Source organism: Nannospalax galili, unplaced genomic scaffold (genome assembly GCF_000622305.1).
Source record: "Nannospalax galili isolate Female #2095 unplaced genomic scaffold, S.galili_v1.0 scaffold161, whole genome shotgun sequence".
Taxonomy (NCBI): Eukaryota; Metazoa; Chordata; class Mammalia; order Rodentia; family Spalacidae; genus Nannospalax; species Nannospalax galili.
Window position 1 is genome coordinate 2,533,613 of NW_008348586.1, and position 14,397 is coordinate 2,548,009.

The window sequence follows — 14,397 nt, forward strand, 5'->3', positions numbered from 1 at the left end:
GGTGGTGGGAATGGAGTAGAAAACGCAAAATCAGAGCTGTGATGGGACAGGCACACCTATGAAGAACCAAAATGGGATACACAGACGGGAGGATGGAAGGAAGGAATAGTCCCGGGGAGAATTTAGGAGGAAGCAGCCCCAGAGCTGCCCGGAAGGAGAGTGATCCCTAAAGTAGCAAAGCCCGGGTGACTTTGATAGGATGGGGAGTAGCGTCGCGCGCTCCAGCTCTCAAAACGGACCCCGCCCCCTTTCCAGCAAATCGCAGCCTTTCTCCTCATAATGACCAGCCGCCACTGCCAGACTGCGCGCTGCAACCGAACACTGTGTAGCTCCACCTCTCCAACCTCCCAGCATATTTCTCGGATTTTTATTGGCTCTCATAAGTGTCAATCAGAAAAACCTTGTATCCGTTGGTTGTTCCCTACCTACTCTTCTTTCCCTGCCAGTCTCGCCTCTTTGGGTACTACACGCCTTCTGGAGCTAATCCATTTCTTTGATTGGATATCTGGGCTGCCACTTCTCGGAGTGCCATACTCTGATTGGCTGAGCACGACAGGACTCACGCAGTTACCAGGCAGCGGGCTAGACTGAGGCTAGTTACCACGTCAGTGAGCTGACAGGGAAGGTAGCCGGCTCCACCGACAGTCCCGGCCGATTTATCCGGCCCACAGTGAGATCTCACCCTGAATTTAGGGTCGACTTCCAGAAAACAGGCTCCCTCCCTTCTCCCATTTGCCTCCAGAGCCGGGAGCGCGGCTGGGGACGCGTCCGGGGCCCAGGCTGGACATGAGCAGCGGCTGCCGGTCCTGGGACTAGGCCCCGCCATTTTGGATCCGCTGACAGGTCAGCGAAGTCTCTTCTTAGAAGAGTTCCAACGTCATGAAGGCCGCGTCTTGAAGGCCGCGTTCAGGAGTAAATCGGAAGGATCCTTCAGTGGGGCGAAGCTGAGTGGGTGAAAGGCGCCGGGCGAGGAAATCAGCAGAGAGGATTGTTGTGGGAGGGACTTGGGAGGTGTGCAGAGGCAAAGGTCAGGCCCCTGCTCCGGGAGGGGTGATTTCAGTTCCAACTTGTGACTCTTTGTGAATGCCAGAATCATTTCTGTTTTCTTAGGCTCCAACTCTTTTTCAGAGCTTTCTGCACCCTAAAGAACCCAGTCCCCAAAAACCGAAAGCAGAGCTATAGAACATTGTGTATACTTTTAGGAATGGTTTTTTAGGCCTTAGATATAGGTTTTTCCAGAATCTGTAGAGTTTCCACTTCTGTGTGATTACCTCTGAATACAACTGAATTGTTTCATTAATCCTGAAAGCTGAACCAGTGCAAACCTGGACTCAGGTAGCTAGAAGGCATGGAGGAGTTGAGGCCAGCAGCCTGGGGAACTGGCCTCTGAGGTTTTCCTTGTGGGGCAGCCCAATTACCACCGTGGGTCTGTATGCAAACACTTAGCTTTTGGTCTATGTTTCAGGTTTGCATGTCTTTCTTCCACTTAGCCTAAGGAGAATGAAGTATAATCACAAAGAAGCCACTATCATGAGAGCTAAGGAGAATTTGAATACTGATAGTTTGGTACTGGTGGGCTGCTTTGTTTTTGTAGGTTATAAAAAAGATTCGAGAAGGGCTGGGATTGTAGATCAGTTGGTTGAGTGCTTGCCTAGCATGCATGAAGCCCTGCCTGAGTTCAATTCCCAGTCCTGCACAAAGTGGACATGGTGGCACACACCTGTAATCCTAGTACTTGGAAGGTGGAAACCAGAGCATCAGAAGTTCAGGGTCATCCTCTGCTGCTTCTGGAGTTTGAGAACAACCTGGACTAAATGAGACCTTGTTATAAGCTAGTCATGAGAGGTGTTCTGTCAGTTGTGGTTGGGTCAGGGCAGTAGAGTGAATGATGTAGCATAACCCCAAAGAGTATGTAGTTTATGGCTCAGTAATGACCTTTGGTACATTGTTGTGTTGTAAAGCTATAAAAGTCCATCAAAGGTAAAGAATAGTTTGGAGATGAGGGACAGTGTTGTATTTTTTAGTACAGAAACTCATATGCCTTTATTTCAGTTATACTAGGTACTACTCTGGGCCCTGTGGAGGATATAAATAGAAAAAAGTTTGCTGTGGATTGTTTAGTTTGCACATGGTTTTGCTACAGTACTGGGCATGGACCCAGGGCCTTACATTTGACAGGCAAGCACCTACCACTGAGCTATAGCCCTAACTTGCTTTGTTTGTTTATTTATATATTTATTTTGAGACAGGATCTCTCTAAGTTGTCCAGGCTGTTCTAGAACTTGCTCTGTAGCCCTTGAACTTGTGATCTTCCGGAGTAGCCGGGATTATAGGCCTATACACGAGGTCTGGCTATACACTTCCTAAAAGTAGTACCATATGCTATACTGGGTGTGGTGACAGACATCTATAATCTCAGTACTTCTGAGGTTGAAGAAGAGCATTTTGAATTCAAGACCAGCCTGGCCTCCATACATCTCAAAAAACAAAACAAACAAACAAAAAACCCAACACAAACAAAAAACCAAACTAGCATTATATATGCAGTGCCCTAGCTAGTAGCAAGTTATAAGCAGGATCTGTCTAATGACTTTCAGCAGATATTGGGCACTCAATAACTATTCTTTGTACCTAGGATTAGTTTAGGATGTGATGAGGCTTTGTGGACTAGTCTGGCCCTGGCAGCCAGTTGTATTTTCCCCTGGTGAGGTAGTAGCAAAGAGGATTAACATCTCCTAGTGTTGGAAGGCAGTTGATACAATACTTGAATGCAGTTTCTCCTGCCTAATTCCCCTTGCCTTCCTGAAAATGGGTGTGTTAGTGTGTGTGTGTGTGTGTTAGGAAGAGAAGGGATAGCATTTATGGATTATGTTTATAGATTTAAAATAAGTGGAATGGGCCGGGCATGGTGGCCCATGCCTTTAATCCCGGCACTTGGGAGGCAGAGGCAGGCGGATCTTTGTGAGTTCAAGGACAGCCTGGTCTACATAGTGTGAGTTCCAGGACAGCTGGGGTTATAGGGAGACCCTGTCTCAAAAAGACCAAAAAAAAAAAAAAAAAGGTGGAATGGGAATACTGCTTTTTAACCTCATCTAAGTTGCAGAATTTGTAAAAAGTGGGGAGTAGAATGACCTAGCCTATTAAGTACTCAGATTTGATTTGATGGACCTGCATTGCTCATTTTGGCTTTTGCCCTGCTGAGTTGAATATACTCTGCATAATATGCAGTCTGAGTTCTTGGTAGGTAGTATGACCACTCCAGCATCTTATCAATTGGACCTGAAGATGACTGTAGAGGCAGCAAAAAAAAAATCCTTTTTTAAAATATAAATTTAAAAGAGTCATTTTCTAGCACTCAGGAGACAGAGGCAGGTGGATCTCTATGACTTCGAGGCTAGCCTGGTCTACATAGTAAGTTCCAGGCTAGCTAGAGCTACAAAGAGAGATCCTGTCTCAACAACCCCTGCCCCCAAAAGGAGTCATTTTCTGGATTAGACGTATAGCTCAATGTTGAAGCATTTACTTAGCATATTTGAGGCCCTGGGATTGAGCCCTAATGCTGGAAAAACAACAAAAAAGTAATTTTCTAGATAGGAATAATTTTTTTAGATAGTAATAGTTCTCTTCCATCCATAGACATATAAGTGATCTTTAAGATTGTACCCGGTCTCCCTGTAACTCCAGGTGGCCTGGAACTCACTATGTAGGCCAGGCTGGCCTTGAACCCTCATAAACATTCACTTACCTCTGCCTCTCTGCCTCCTGAATGCTGGGTTTAAAGGTGTGCTACCATGCCTGGCCAGTGTGTTCTTGTCTTAACAGTGATTCTCCTTGGCACAGTGGGAGCTCAGGTTGTAGATACATCTCAGTAGCTGGGTGTCAGTCCCAGTTTCAACTCTCAGTTCTCAGAATTCCACTACTACTGGCTATAAGTGGGCAGCTAGAGAAGACGTCGACACAGCTCCTGCTTATGAGGAGACACTATAGGCACTCACTGGAAAGACCATCTTAACCTTTGTATGCTGCTTCTAATTGATTGATCACACTCTATCCCTATTGTAGAGTGTAAATGATTAGAATGAGTCTGCTGTTGGGGTCATGGTAAGGTTGAATTGAAGGGAGAAGGAGAGATTCATTATATCTTTAGACTGGAAGAGCTGTGTAAATGTAATAGACTGCTGTTCATCTTTTAGTGTTCTTTTTTTATATTTCAGTACATTCAACTGCAGTTTAGTTAAATGAAAATAGATCAGTGTACTCCTTTGGCACTCCAACAGTAGTGGAAATGATCATGGCAGTCTATTCCAGATAGTAGTGGATATGATCATAGAAGCAACAGTAGTGTAAATAATCATGGAAGTAATGAGATCAGATCATATAAAAAAGGATTATAAGCCTGAATACATAAATGTCAGGCAGATAATGAGTGAAGTGAGTCAAGTGGGGAATATATAGGATAGAGATTCTAATACATAGTCACCTTATTTGAAGAAGGCAGTTGCTTATGCAGCAGCAGATGGTTACTGTTTGAAGATCTGAACACAGTATGACCAGCCTTCCTAGTTTTCAGTACATAATGATCTCTTACAGAGAAGAGGAGCAGGCTTAAGAGACTATCAACAGCAGTTCTCTATGTATAACCACATCAACTTTTTTCTTTGTTCTACTTAGCCATCAGTCACCCTTCTACCCTGGATGTCCTGAGTGGTTAAAAGATGAGGGTTAGCAATACTGGGTGTGGTGGAACACGCTTTTAATCCCAGCAGAGGCAGGCAGATTTCTGTGTGTTCAAGGCCAGCCTGCTGGTCTACATTGCAAGTTCCAGGCCAGCTGGGGCTACATAGAAACCCCATCTCAAAAAGATTAAAAAAAAAAAAAAGATGAGGGATAGCGAGAAGCTTTGTTCCAGTTTCCATCTCTAAGATGGTCAGCTTTGGACATGTTAGTGATCGACCCTACATGTAGCTCTGGAGACAGTCTCAAAATCTCCACAGGAGGAAGATATGGCTTGACAGAGCTAAGGTACATGGTTACTCGATTAGCAGGTTTGAGAGGATTTTCCAGTTGTGCCTAATCAGATCAGAGAAACAGCTTTTTTTCCCTCTGGTTTGCCATTCTTTAACCTCTACTCTTTCTGTAAATTTCTTGAGTTCAAGACTTTTTTTTTTCTAGTTTGGTAATTCTTGGTTACTTACAGTAAAGTACAAAACTATCATATTTTTTGGCCAGCTCTGGAAATGTTGTACTCTCTGTATCTCAGTATTTTTAGTGCTTTTCTGTGTTCTTCAAGATATTGAATGAATTTAAATTTTGGAAGGGCCCACTCAAGGCTATTCTGCACCCTGCCACCATATACCCTCTCAGAATACTCAGTAGAATTTCCTTGATTTACACAACTATGGACTAGATACCAAAATGTTACCAAAAAAAAAAAAAAGGAACAAAGAAACAAAACCCCTAAGACTTTGCCTTTGAAGAACCTTATCAGGTTTTTTTTTTTCATTTTTCATGGTGCTGGGGATTGAATTCATGTCTTTTTGCATACTAGGTGAGTGCTGGATCACTAAGCTATGTCCTTAGCCTTGGAGAATCTGTTGTGATGGGTTTCATTATGGTATTTTTCATATGGAAAAAACAATTGTGTATGTTAACAGTTACCGGAAACAAAGAAAATAAGAGATGGGACTGGAGAGATAGCTCTGCAGTTTGGAGCACTGGCTGCTCTTGGAGAGGACCCAGGTTTGGTTCCCAGTACACACATGGCAGCTAACAACCATCTGTAACTTCAGTTCCAGAGGATCCAATTCCTTCTTCTGGCCTCCTCAAGCATTGCATGCACAGCTGCACTTACATATGTACAGGCAGAACACTAATACATATAAAATAAAAATAAATAAAATTGAAAAATTTAAATGAAAAAGACACATATATGTGTAAAGAATTGTCTATTACATAAAGATTATGCATTTCCCAGAATATGAATATTCATATAGCTCTTTAAGAAATGTTGTAAAGATAGATATGAAAATGGAAACATTATGATTTCATTGGTGGGTCAATATGGGTTCTTTTGCCTATATTGGAGGTTTATAACTTTTGGTAAATGAATATAGGGGGACTGGAGAAATTACTCAGAGATTGTTCTTGCAGAGGACCTGAGTTTGTTCCCCAACACCCACATGATGGCTAACAACCATCCAGTTCCAGAGGATCCAACACCCTCTTCTGACCTCTGCGTGCATTGCATGACACAGGTGCATATATGTGGACAATACATTCATACGAATTAAATAATAAAGAAATAAATACAGATACAGAAATATCTGTGAAGTCTTTTTTTTGTGATTAAAATTTTTTTTTGTTATTATTTTTGGTCTTTTTTGAGACAGAGTCTCCCTGTAGCCCCAGTTGGCCTGGAACTCGATATGTAGACCAGGCTGGCTTTGAACTCACAGAGATCTGCCTGCCTCTGCCTCCTGAGTGCCACCACACCCAGCTTGAAGTCAGTATTCTTGTAAAAGCTAAACCACTATTGATGAGTGATGAGTCAGTCCTGATATTAGTCAGCTAATTCACTCAGTATTGATTAAACATTTTTCTCACTATGTCTCTGGTATTGGGGATGAAAAAGTAAATAAATCATTGTTTCTTTGCCTCAGATGTTCATAAATGTGGTAGAGATTGACTAAATAATTGTAAATCAGTGTGTGTGTATGTGTGTGTGTGCGCGCGCGTGTGGGTATGTATTTTACATTTTTTTCCCTTTTGTTATGTTTTGAGAGAGGGTCTCACTGACTTTGAACTTATGATCTTCCTGCCTTAGCCTCCCATTGCTGGTATTATAGGAATAGACCACTGTGTCCAACTGAGATTTGTTTAAATAGAGCTATGTACAAGATGTTTTGGGCTGGCAAAAGAGACATGCTAATGATGTCTAGGAGAACTAGTTAGCTAAGGAAGAATTCACGGGGCAAGCATTATCATAGAAACATAACATTTAGTAGATTTTGACAATATTCAATGACATATTTAGTGCTCGGTGCTTTTTTTTTTGTATGTTTGTTTTTGGACAAGGTCTTGATCTGTAGCCCAGGCTGGCCCTGAACTCTCAATCCTTCTGCCTGTGATACAATTTGTGGTTGCAATGGAGACTGTAAAAAGAGGCTCAGAAAAATTAAGAAACTTGGTTAAGGAGTATAAGTTTGTGGTACAGTGCTCACCTAGCATGACTGTAACCCTGGGTTCAATTCCCAACGCTGAGGGGAAAGGAAAGAAAAGAGAAAAACAAAACAACAAAATTACCTTGATTATAGTCATGTAAGTAGTAGCAGTCAGGACTGGATCTCAGATCTCCCTTGACTTTGAAGACTGTTCTTGTAACCACTATGGTATTATGACTCTTTTTTTCTTTTCTTTTTTTTTTTTTTTTTTTTTTTTTTTTGTCTTTTTGAGACAGGGTCTTCCTGTAGCCCCAGCTGACCTGAAGTACTGGGATTAAAGGTGTGAGCCACCACACCTGGCCTCTTGTTCGTCTTTGTAAACCCTTCCTCATTTCACATAAAAGTCAGTGAGACAGCATTCAGGAGGCAGAGGTAGGTGGATCTCTGTGAGTTCAAGGCCAGCCTGGTAAACTTAGTGAGTTCCAGCCCAGTTGGGACTACAGGGAGACCTTGGCTCTAAAAGACCAAAAAAACCCAAAGATGAACAAGAGTGGAAAAGTACATTCAAAACAAAGGAGAATAGCATTTGCAAAAGCAAAGAGGCAGCAAAATCGTGACTTTAAAAAGACTTTCCAGCCTGGTGTGTGGACCCACAACTCTAAATCCCAGTACATGGGAGACTGGGGCACCAATATCTTGAGTTCAAAGCCCACCAGAGTTATAGAGCAAGACCCTGACTATTACAAATAAATAAGTAAAATCCAGGATATGGTTGAAACTGAGTTTGCATTTGCCCATGCTCTGCCCTGCTAGTCCCAACATTCTCTCCCCTTGTCAGAATTTTGTTTCCCTGAGGTCTAGACCTAGAAGTGGAATTGCTGAGATATAGGGTACTAAGTTATTTTACTTTGAAAGATGACAAATTGTTATTCGAACATTTGTATCAGTTTAGATAATCTCAAGCCAGTTGATCTTTACCAATTCCAATATTATTGTCAGATTTAAATTTCATTATTTTTTTGTCTTGTTTTTTTAAGACAGGGCCTTATTTTGTAGCACTGTCTGGCCTGTAATTCTCTATGTGGCCCAAGCTGGCCTCAAGCTCCTCACATCCCTCCAGCTTCAGGCTTCCAAGTGCTGGGGTTACATTTTATTATTATTATTTATTTTTAATTTTATGTGTATGCATATATTGCCTGCATGTAGGTAAGTGCACCTGTGTCGTGCAATGCCTGCGGAGGTCAGAAGAGGCTGTCAGATCCCCTGGGACTGGAGTTAGGACAGTTGTTCACTGCCATATGGGTGCTGGGATTTGAACCCAAGTCCTCTGCAAGAACAACCAGTGTTCTTGACCGCTGAGCCATCTCTCCAGCCCCTACATTTTATTATTTTTTTTAAATGATTACACAGGGCGTGGTGGCGCACGCCTGTAGTCCCAGCACTTGGGAGGCAGAGGCAGGCAGATCTCTGTGAGTTCAAGGCCAGCCTGGTCTACATAGTGAGTTCCAGGACAGCTGGGGCCACAGGGAGACCCTGCTTCAAAAAAACCAAAAAAAAAAAAAAAAAGATTATATATCGTTACTGCTGTTTTGGAGGTCTAAAATTATATCTCAATATCTCATTATAATCATTTATTTCTGAGACAGGGTCTCACTGTGCAGCCCTGGCTGACCCTGGGATTCACAGTGATCTGCCTGCTTCTGCCTCCCAAATATGGGACTAAAGCTGTGTACCACCACATCTGTCCTCACTATAATTATGTTTTGTCATTTTCCTGATTACAAATGAAGTTAATAATCTTTTCATATTTATTTATTTGTATTTCCTGATTTGTAAACTACTTGTTCTATTCATATCTCTATTTTTTCCATTTCATGAGTGTATGTACACATGTTTGCATGTGTGTGGGTACATGTGTGTAGGTGCATGTGTATGTGTATGGAAATCCAAGGTTGATGTTGGGACTCATCGTTAATCTCCCACCTTATCCATTGAGCAGGGTCTTTCAACCAAACCCAGAGCTTGCCCATTTTGCTGTTCTTGTTAGCTGTTTTGCTCTGGGGATCCCTTGTCTCTGCCTTCTGAGGCTGGAGTTACAGGTGGGCCACTATGCCCACCTGGCATTTATGTGGGTTCTAAGAATCTGAACTCTACCTCTCATGCTTGCATGGCAAGTCCTTTAAATTACTGAAGAATCTTCCTAGCCCCCCCTTGCTAATTAAAAATAAATTTATTTATTTTATGTGTGTGTGTATGTTATGAATGTGTGCCAAGGTGCATGTGTGCCACAGTACATGGCATGGCTTGCACGTGGAGGTCAGAGGACAACTTCAGAATTTGGTTCTCTCATTTTACCTTATGGTTCCTGGGAATCAAACTCAGGTCGTTAGGCTTGGCAGCAAGTATTTTACCCACTAAGCAATCTCCTCAATTCCTCTTTTTTTACATTTTACTACTGTGTGTGTGTGTATTTGTGTGTGTGTGTGTGTGTGTGTGTGTGTGTGTGTGTGTGTGTGTGTTTAAAATCTCACTGTGTAGCCCTGGCTGACCTGGAACTCTCCAAGAAGACCACGCTGGTCTTAAACTCACACAGATCCGCCTGCCTCTGCCTTCTGAGTGCTGGGATTAAAGTCATGCAACACCACAACTGATTTTTTACTACATTTTTATTTATTTTGTGTGTGGATGGGTATATATACATGTGTATATGGACACGTGTATATCATGGGTCCATGTGTGGAAGTCAGAGGACAACTTGTAGGAGTGGGTTTTCTCTTACTACCATGTGGGTCCTAGAAACTGAACTTAGATTGAATTCAGGTCTTCAGTCTTTTTTTGTTTCGTTTTTATTTTTATTTTATGTGTATGAGTGTATTGCCTGCACCCATGTTGTACAGTGCCCACTGGGGACAGTAGAGGCCATCTGATCCCCTGGAACTGGAGTTATGGACAGTTGTTAGCTGCCATGTGGGTTCTGGGATTCAAACCCAGGTCTTCTGTAGGAACAACCAGTGTTCTTAACTGCTGAGCCATCTCTCCAGTCCCAGGTCTTCAGTCTTGATAAGTGCCTTTACCAGCTGAGCCATCTTGCTGGCCTGCCCCTCCTTTTTTTTTTTTAAAAACAACAACAACAACAACAACAACAGTGTCTTTCTATATAGCCCATGCTGGTCTCCAACTCCTGATCCTTCTGCTTTGCCTCCTGAGTGCTAGGATTACAGATATGTACCACCAAGCCTCACTTTTGTTAGCACTATTCTTTAATTTTTAATTTTAATATTTTTTTTGTCTTTTTTTTGGTCTTTTTTGAGATAGGGTCTCCCTGTAGCCCCAGCTGTCCTGGAACTTGCTATGTAGACCAGGCTGGCCTTGAACTCACAGAGATCTGCCTGCCTCTGCCTCCCGAGTGCTGGGATTAAAGGCGTGTGCTACCATGCCTGGCTTTTTTTTGTCTTTGAGACAGGGTCTCTTGATAGCCCCAGCTGGCCTGGAACTCACTATGTAGAACAGGCTGGCCTCGAACTTACAGAGATCCACCTGTCTCTACCCCTCGAATGCTGGGATTAAAGGTGTGCACCTTCATGCCAAGCTTTAATTTTAATTTTTAAATTACTTTATTGTAATGAACTTAGAAATAAAAACATTGGAGTTGGAGAGGTGTCTCAGTGGTTAAGGGCACTGGCTGCTCTTGCGTAGGACCTGGGTTCAATTCCAAACATCCACATGGCAGCTGACAATTCTCTGTAACTCCAGTTCCAGGGGATCCAACACCCCTCCTATGGCCTTTGCAGGCATTGCATGACACTGGTGTACTTGCATACTTGCAGGTAAAACACTCATAACACATAAAATAAAAATAGATAAGAATAATTTTTTTTTTTTTTTTTTGGTCTTTTTGAGACAGAGTCTCCCTGTAGCCCCAGCTGGCCTGGAACTCACTACATAGACCAGGCTGGCCTTAAACTCACAGAGTTCCACCTGCCTCTGCCTGCCAAGTGCTGGGATTAAAGGCATATGTCACCACACCCGACAATTTTTTTTTAAATTATGCAACCAACCTAGGTGTCTAACAGGAGTGGATAAGGAAAATATGGTTTATGAACACAGAATTTTTTTTCAGCCTTCTATGAACAAAGTCACAATTGAGAGACAGAGGAAGGCAAATTTCTGTGCATTCAAGAGGTCAGCCTGCTCTACATAGAGAGTTCTAGGCCAGCCAGGACTGCATAGTGAGACCCTGTTTCAAAACAACAATGAAAAAGAACAAAGTCATGTCATCTATAGGAAAGTGGATACAACTGGAGATCATCATACTAAGTAAATTAAGCCAATCTCATAAAGAAATAGCATATATCTTTCTCTCATTTGTTCCTGGATTTTATATAGTTACCTAAAATCATATATGTATAAATGACATGAAGGTAGTAGTAATCCTATCTAGGGGTCCAAAGGGGAATAATGGGAGGGGGAAGGGACACAAAAAGAGAGGGTAAGTGGGTATGAGGGAAATATGGTTAACAAACAATTTTTTAAATAATTAATTAAAAAAAACCACTGGATATCCAAAAAAATTCTGTTGATCTACGTGTATGTGTGTGTGTGCGCGCGCGCGTGCGTGCGTGCGTGCATGCGTGCGTGTGCGTGTGTGTGTGTGTGTGTGTGTGTATACAAAGCTATTTTTGTTTCTATGGCTCTGTAGTATAACTTGGAATCGGATAGCTCCAGCAAATTTTTTTTTGCTCAGGATTTGCTTTGGCTATTCAGGGTTGTTAGCAGTTTCTTACAAATCATTTTGAAGTCCTACATAATTCTTTCCTACATAACTTAAGAAAGGACAGATACTATGAAGATGCTAATCTTTTCTGATATTTTAAATCATTTTCAAGTTTTTTTTTCTAAATTTTGATTCACCCCCTTCTCTTCCTTAGATGAGAGCATTGTATTTTCTCATCACTGAACATTCTTAAAAAATATTGTTGTGCTCTTAGAGTGTTTGGAAAGTAGATAGTCTTTGGGATTTAATCTATTCCTTTCTTTAAATTGTCATCAATTTAAATGTTACCTTGTGTTATGTTTCCTTGTGGATTGGAGAAGATTTGGGCCTAGACAATATTTATATCCTTTTTTTTTTCCCCTCTCCTTTATTTTGGTGATTTTCATAGTTTTTGCTTTCTGGGGACCCCCATCTTATACAAAATATGTAAATTGAGTTACTTTGAGGGTATTTTTGTTTCCTCTATGGTTTCTTTTTTTAAAATTAACAATAGTAAATTGATATTTATTGACTCAAACTTTTTATTGAATTTTTGTGCATTTCATACAATATGACTTAATTATCTTTATACCCCCTCCCCTATCTGTACCCCTCTTTAGCCCCCTCCTCCACTGGATTTCATGCATTCTGCCATATATGTTAAGGCCTATCAAGTCAAGTTAGTGTACCCAGATGTCCCTCAGTGCAAGTTCAATCACTAGGGTCTAGTCAACCTATCTAGAGTCTTTCCCTTAAAGAATGTCAACTCTCCCTCACTCAGCAGTAATTAGCTGCCAGTAGTTCTTTGGCTAAGGTTGGGGCCCGCTGTCCATTTCCCCAGTTCCATGCTGGGTTTTTTTCTGATTAGTTTGCATGGGACTTGTGCATGCTGACACCATTGCTATATGTTCATATGAGAAGAGTCCCAGGAGCCTCCTGTAAGACTCTATTTCCATATGGTCATGCATCTCCTCCCCTGGCTCTTACAATCTTTCTGCCCTCTCTTTTGAAATGGTCCCTGAGCCCTGGGTGGGTGAAGTTTAATATAAGAATCCTGTCCAGAGACCCACACTCTGCAGAGGGAGCTTTGTTGATGAGAGTTGAATGCATTAGTATTCTCTCTACCCCTTGTTCCACAGTGTTCCATGATCCTTAGTTGTAGAGGTTCCATTGTAGATATGTCATTAGGGTTGAACATTTCACAGACACTCTCTGTTTGTGACCAGTGTGGAACTCAGTAATAATCTCCATCTGTTGCAAAAGAAGATTTCTTTGATAGGTGGTGACTGGCATACTTGTCTGTAAATATAAGGATCCATATTTAGCATATAGTAAGAAATTACATTTGTCTAGGGATGTGACAGCCTTGGGGTTTTCTCTAAGATCTATGACCTCTCCAGCCATGTGTATTTGACTATATTTATAGTGTCACATATGCGTTCCCTCCCATTGAGTGGGCTTTAAGTCCAATTAGGTAGCTGTTGATTACCCCTAAGATAAAAGTGCCACTATTGCACTAATATAGTTTGTTGTGCCAGTCATTGTTGTGGTTAGTAGGCTTTAAAGCTGAGGTTGGACCATTAGTTGATTTTATGTCTTAGCAGCTTGCATAGTGTCCTCCAAATTTATGAGAGCTGGTCTTCAGGGAAGTGGCTTCCAGGTCAGTTCTAGCTTGGTTGCACCAAGACCTGTGTCTGAAGTATATTCTGTCTTTAGCAGTAGGGTCTTACCTTCAAGTTCTGGGAGGCAATCAAGGGCTGTGGCAATAGCCAATGTAATTTTGGGAGTTGTCTTGGACTACCCTGACCAACAACTGGAAGGGAGGCTTCTCCTGTTGCTCATTGTTTCTTGTAATATAGCCTTCAGCTATACACATGCACTCATGTAGATATTGGATGTATAATTTTTCAGCAGACTTTTGAACTAATACATTTCCCTCTGATCTTTCACACTAGCTAAGCATTGTTTATCTCTCCTCTCTCTCCCTGTCTAACCCTCCCTTCTCCCTCCCCAGTTAAACCCTTTCCCCATTTCACCCTTGATAAAACCTATCTCCTATTATTCCCCTACCTCTCTTGAGCTCCTTCTTCCCCTTTACTGCCATGGTTCCATGTATAACCCTCCCTCTTCCCTTCCCAGTTAAATACCCACTTTTTCCCATTTCACCCTTGGTAACACCTGTCTATTACTATTCCTCTTTCTCAGGCTCCTTCTTTCCCTTTACTTCCATGGTTTCTTTCCATTTTCCTGGCTCCTGCAGTTACATTAGGGTATATACTCACAAGAATTTGGTGCTAAGATCCACAAATGAGGGAGAATATACATCATTTGGTTTTCTGAGTTTAATTTTCTTTTAGACTCCACTAAACTGTAAAATGCCTCATTGGAAGGAATTGTGTATTATTGATCATTAATGTTTAATTATATTCATAACATAGTAAAATATTCTTCTTATAGAAAATAAAGCAGTACAGATAAAAGTTC

At 41.7% G+C, this 14,397-nt stretch overlaps 1 protein-coding gene across 5 annotated transcripts in view; it reads left to right on the top strand.

The window, feature by feature from the left end:
- Positions 1-584: 584 nt before the first annotated feature.
- Positions 585-14,397, top strand: part of Gbf1 (golgi brefeldin A resistant guanine nucleotide exchange factor 1) — a 155,877-nt gene continuing 142,064 nt past the window's right edge. For all 5 annotated transcript variants that reach the window (XR_003851507.1, XM_008845636.2, XM_008845638.2 and 2 more), the window contains exon 1: positions 585-843. The gene's annotated coding sequence lies outside the window, so the exon portion shown is untranslated. The remainder of the gene's footprint in view (positions 844-14,397) is intronic.